Source organism: Xiphias gladius, chromosome 14 (genome assembly GCF_016859285.1).
Source record: "Xiphias gladius isolate SHS-SW01 ecotype Sanya breed wild chromosome 14, ASM1685928v1, whole genome shotgun sequence".
Lineage (NCBI taxonomy): Eukaryota > Metazoa > Chordata > Actinopteri > Istiophoriformes > Xiphiidae > Xiphias > Xiphias gladius.
Genome location: NC_053413.1, coordinates 2,236,507 through 2,242,520, shown reverse-complemented (window position 1 = coordinate 2,242,520; position 6,014 = coordinate 2,236,507).

Below are 6,014 nucleotides of genomic sequence, written 5' to 3'. Positions count from 1 at the left end.
ATTTTAATAAGGCGAAAACAGGCTTACAGTCAGATGGGTGGACAAGCAGGAACACAGGTAGGCTGAGACACAGGAGAAACACATGCTTGTAACAGGAACATGGGGAAAAACGGGAACATGAACAGGAGCATGAGCAAAAACATCAACAGAGCAGGGCAGGAGGATGACGGCGAAAGCGAGTCCCCTCAGGAGGAAAAGCTGGAGGATGACCATACAGACAGAGCCTCTTGTAAGGATGACTTTGACGTTGGCAAGGTAGGCAAGGCCACTCGAGACTGACTAAGAGACTGGAGGTCAAGAAAGTCAGAAGATACAGCTGCAGGTTGAGGCAAGGTGAAGGGCAGAAGGTGGGCAGCTGCAGGTCAAGGTAGGGTGCAGGGTGGGAGGCGGGCAGCTGGAGACCAGGAACTGGTGTCGGCCGGACAACCGACTGGGAACCAAGAACAGGGTTGACGTTGGCCGGCTCAGGAACAGGCTCGGGAACAGACTTGGTGCTGGTCGTCTCAGGAACTGGCTTGGCCTCAGTTGACACAAGAACAGACAAAATGTTGGCTGGGTCAGCCAGCTGAGGAACAGGCTCAGGAAAAGGCTCAGGAACAGACAAGACATCAGCCGGGACGGCTGACCCAGGAACAGATGCGACGTTGGCCATGACCCATGACAGGACATCAGCTTGGCCCCCCAAGACATTAACAAACAGGAAATTGGCAGGGACAGCCAAGTCATGGTCCAGCTGGGAGCCTGGCTGGGTGCGTCAATCATGGCCCTGGGCAGCAGGAGTGTTGGATCGTTGGGCAGCAGAGGCCCAGGGTTGCTGGGCAGCTTGGCAGAAGGACGTCTCTTAGATCCACGCTTCCTTCTAGGGGTTCTGACCCCTAGGTATCTCAGGGAGATAGCTAGGCGAGTCCCAAGGAAAGGGGACTGCTCAGGGTTTTCAGGGTCAGGATTGCAGACGCACAGGCAGGCAGATTCAGTGAACATATTTTAAAAAGGCGAAAACAAGCTTACAGTCCGACGGGTGGACAAGCTGGCAGGCAGGAACACAGGCAGGCTGAGACAAAGGAAAAAAACATGCTGGTAACAGGACCATGGGGAAAACAGAGGGGAACATGAGCAGGAGCATGAGGAGAATCATGAACAGATTATCCAACAGAGAACAAATGGCGTGAAATGGTATATATAGTCCAGGGTTGATTTGTGAACGAGGTGCAGGTGGGGAGTGTTCAGGTGACTGCAGGGCTGTAGACAAGTGGGAATGTGTAGCTGGTCAGTCAGAATAGCCAAAATACACAAGACTGGGGAAGTAGTCATGACAACAGCATAGATAAAAACAAGTAGTTTCAAACAGATTATAATACTCCAATAAGAACAGATATGGGAACAGAAGTGTAAACTAACATTTTAAAATGCTGAGACAGTGGCAAAAAACATGATTATAACTCATTGTGGGAAAGCTTTATTATAGTCAAAACACCTGTGTTTTCCTTTTTTCCTTTGTATGTAACTCCAGCTCTTTGAGACGTTGGATGAGAGCAGCTTATCTACCAGGCTGCTCTGTGTCATTGATGACAGAGAGCAGAAGGTATGCTGCTGATGAAGCTGGTCAGCTACAGTTCCCATTTCCTGGTAAAGCATAAGCTTCTCGCAAATTCTTCATGTGTAAGGCATCAATCTCTCGCCTTTTCAGACTCCTTGAAACTATATATTCTTCAATCTGGAAGAGGACAAAAGAAAGCAGTGTTGTGTCAGGCTACCAGGTGGTTTGTAATATGACTGGCGGGTAGTTGTAAGGTGGTTAGTAAGTGGTTTGCAGGTGGTTAGTAGAGTAATTGCCGTGTGGTTACTAGGGTTAGGTAACTGTACTTACAGTCTCATCAGAGCAGAAGTAGTCAGACCAAGAGGGATCACATGCTTCCTGAAAAACGATTGTTGCAGGGAAGATGCTCATCTGTGGTGGTTACTGAATGCTGTTGTATTGTTTTATTGCCTGTGTCAGTCTCTTTTTGGAGTTGGCTACCTGCTTCATAAGTCTAATGGCAATGCCCTGCCCTTCTGAAGCAGAGTTAAAAAACAGACATGCAAAGAAATGCATTAATTAGTTTGTATTATGGTCATTTTCAAAGTTGGATCTTTGCACTCCTTCACAAATATCATTGTCACAATCCACTAACAATAGTATAAAGCAGAAATGGCATACATAGTCTCTTTCTAATAGTATCTCAATTAGAATTGTTGACAAATTTATCAACTTATCTATAGTACTACCTGGATTTTTTTTTTTTTCAGATGGGTGAGGACTGCTGTCTCCCTTGATTCAGTTCTAGCCTTCCAGATCAGTAGGTCTCTGAGGTTACGGTCAGCAACTTAATGGGTAGACTGGAAGTTCAAACCCTATTCTTGCCATCTTCTCTCAATGCGGTCTTTGTTCTCCATATTCAGCAGAGTTCTAAATTCTGCAGTGGACAGCAATTAAATATTAAATATTATTTACACACTTGACCAAAGAACAGTAACAGACAGATTCTGTTTACTTTACTCAGTTTCATCTTCCATATATGACTCACAAGTCACAGATATTACGAAAAGTACAGCACAAGAATTCAGTGGTCACCAACCACAAAGCATTACTGTGGTATACCTGACAAAACACTGGATATGTTATAAGGGAGGCCTTGGCGGTAACTGATTATTAATCACACCATATTCAATTACTGCAACATTATAGCAACTCTTCATTTATAACAACATAATTGTGACAGTTTCCTACAACAATATGTTATGTTACTGTCTGCTTCATAGCTATGTAATCACACCTAGGCTTCCATGTTGAACCACTTCAGTAGGGCGCTTAAAGATGGGTGTAAGTACCATATAGTCTTACATAAAAACACCGAACTCTTGAGCTTGTAGAATTGAATCAGCTTGATGATGTAGTCCCTTTTCCATCTAGAGACAGTGTCTGATCTATCTTAAAGAAAAGTCATAGAATATCACAGTTCTAACAGTGCAGCTCTGAAACAAGTTTAGACAAACACCAGGTGTAAAAAATGTTATATTTAAGATTACCTTTAGGCATTTGTACTTCATTTCAGTAGTGCCGGTGATAGCCAAAAAGACAGTGAATGATGTGTGACACTGGTGCTGATATCTCTATGAACTCAATGAAATTACCTGGCATGGCAAAATGTGTCCATGAAAATGTTGGTAAGACCAAGGAGATGTTGTGTGTGGTAGATGCCCTACCCTGATTTCTGATTAACACAGTATGTCATTATTTTGAGTTAATGTTCCAAAGTCTTTTATCAAAGCTATACTTCAGTTTTACACAAATGTTTACAAATGTACTCACATGCAAATCTGAAGCAACTCACCAGGTGCATGTTCTTGCTCACTAATGACATACAGGGGATAGGCTAATCTATTTCAACACAAGAATGTGAATGATGAAACACTATACTGATGAAAAGTATAAGGACACAAAAAATCAAAAAAATTTTCAGTTTTATTACTGTTGGTGAAGATTATAGAATGGTGCTAAACTTGACATTTAGTACTATTTTGGAATCTCCCATACACATTCCATGAGTTTCATATTTGGTGACTGAAAAAAATAATTTATGGTTTATGTTAGGCTCATGCTATATTCTAAGAATTTTATGAATATGGACAATCAAATAGAGGATTATTATTATGCATCCCATAATTATGGGAGCAATAATATATCATTTATCAATCATCATATTATCAATCATTTATAACATGATGTTATAAAGTTGTTATAGATGAAGAGTTGCTATAATGCAACATGACTAACCTTGTGAGGCTCCAAGCTGTCAGGGTGTGATAGGTGATCCTGTACATCCTTTTCAGCAACAAACATGCTTCCTCACAAGGCTGAAGTTGGCATCCAGTGCCACTATCATATCTCCATCCACCTAGGAAGCAAACATTTAGAGTAATTCTCGTTTTGTATCTGGTGCTACAAAAAAAAGTTTTGATTAGCAACAACCACAGAATAAATAATGTCCTTACAAATTCTTTAAAAAATGCTAAATGATACACAAGGTCCCACATTCATACTCATACAGTCTTCATAAATGCAGAGCACTTGGTTGATTACTAATTTATTATAATACTTTATACAACAATGAACTGGTTTTGCAGATATCAATTCAATTCCATATTTTCACGGAAACTAAAATTATGAGTATGGTATAAGCAGCAGTCACTGAAAACATAAATGTTTCTTAGACTTAGGTCGCGCAAAACTTGGGGTTGGAGCTATGAAGGGGGATGAAAAATGTCAGGTAAAAAGATATTTTGCTGGCAGGTAAGCAGGCAGGCAGGCAAGCAGGCAGACAGGCAGACAGGCAGGCAGACAGACCTGTGCCTTTGGGTTATATTTTTTTAAGTTCAAGGTTGAGGATAGCAATGAATGTAATTTGGCATTGTTGATCTTTTGCATTAATGTAAATGTAACTGTAAGCTTCTAGCTTACAGTGACAGTCTCTATTATGCTTATAGTTATTACACTATACACTATTGTTATCCTAATCTTTATTACTATAGTTTATTTATTTATTTATTTTTTAATTATTATTGATGGGATTACTGTGCAGCAAGCAATCCCAAAACATGCAGCTCAATCAGGAGATTCCGGGCATTCATTTTCTTACTGCATTTTTGACACCAGGAACACAAAATTGCACAGCAAAGTCGCTCATGGTGTGAAAACTTTTGAGTTCACGAGCTGCACAGAGCCAAATCTCACTAAAGCTTGAGTGTCAGTCAGTAGAAATTTAGCACTTAAAATCACCATGACAAGTGCAGTTGGGCACAAATGGCTGACTCAGATAAGTTGATTAGACTACTTCTCTGATCTCTGTGGTGTTTATCTAAAACTTAACTGACATTTCTGTCAAAGTCCTAGTCCTACATACTGTTTCCACACTAGAAGACACATCGATTTAAGAAAAATTTCAACAGTTTTCACTAGATATACTGTTTTATTACAGTCTTAGTCTGGAGACCTTCGGCAGTTGGTGCTTCTAGCTGACTCCATTCATAGACAACCACCCACCCACCCACCCACCCACACAATCATTTTTAGATCACTTCAAAGGAAATTATCTTGACTTGCAGTCATTTGTGTGACAAACATAACTATACACACAAAATTGCTATTTCTCTGTAATTTAGACTCCAGTTCAGTTGATTTCCTTCATACAAATTTATGCAACCAGCGAAGATTAGTTTCCAGCATTTCCAGCAATGAAGCTCAGCTTCAGCTTCTTTTTTTTTTAGCAGCCAGCAACACAGTTTAGCGTCAGCTTTTTCAGAAGCGAGCAATCCCACCACAATTTCTCCAGGAATTGCAGTCTAGATATTAGTGGGATTGCTGTGCAAAAAATCTCACAATATGTTCTAAACCCAAAAAATATTCTGTCTTTTCTCTTTCTCTCTATATGTTATTCTTGGCAGCCATTTTTTTTATTATTATATCTTCTGCTCACTTAGCCTGCCCGATATATTTCCGATCTTTCTTTTGAACAACATGTAAAATTTCCACAAAAATAAGCAAATTTCAATGTGAAAAATAAAGGATATTTTTGCCCAAAAAGTAACAAATGATAGCTGTTAGATTAGCTGTATGAAGTCACAAATAACAGTCCTATAAACTGCAAGATAAATTACATTTGTGAAGAAAAGAATTTATTTAAATCATGGTTGTCCCTAGGCCTTCAACATGATCACATACTTATGTGTATTGGGTATCATTGTATCAGTATGCCAAATGATTGATGACATGGTATGCTAAAAATCAAACAGCTTTAGAAGCTTACAGTGTAAAAAATATAATGTTTATAAAATTAAATTGAGAACTGAGAACATTTATTGAAACTGAGCTCCTGACTATGAACTCCAATTTAAAAACTTTTTATTTTATTTTTCCCACTTGGGAAGTAGTAAATCCCTTATCCTCTCTTTTAAAAATGGGTCTCCTCAGCAGGTCA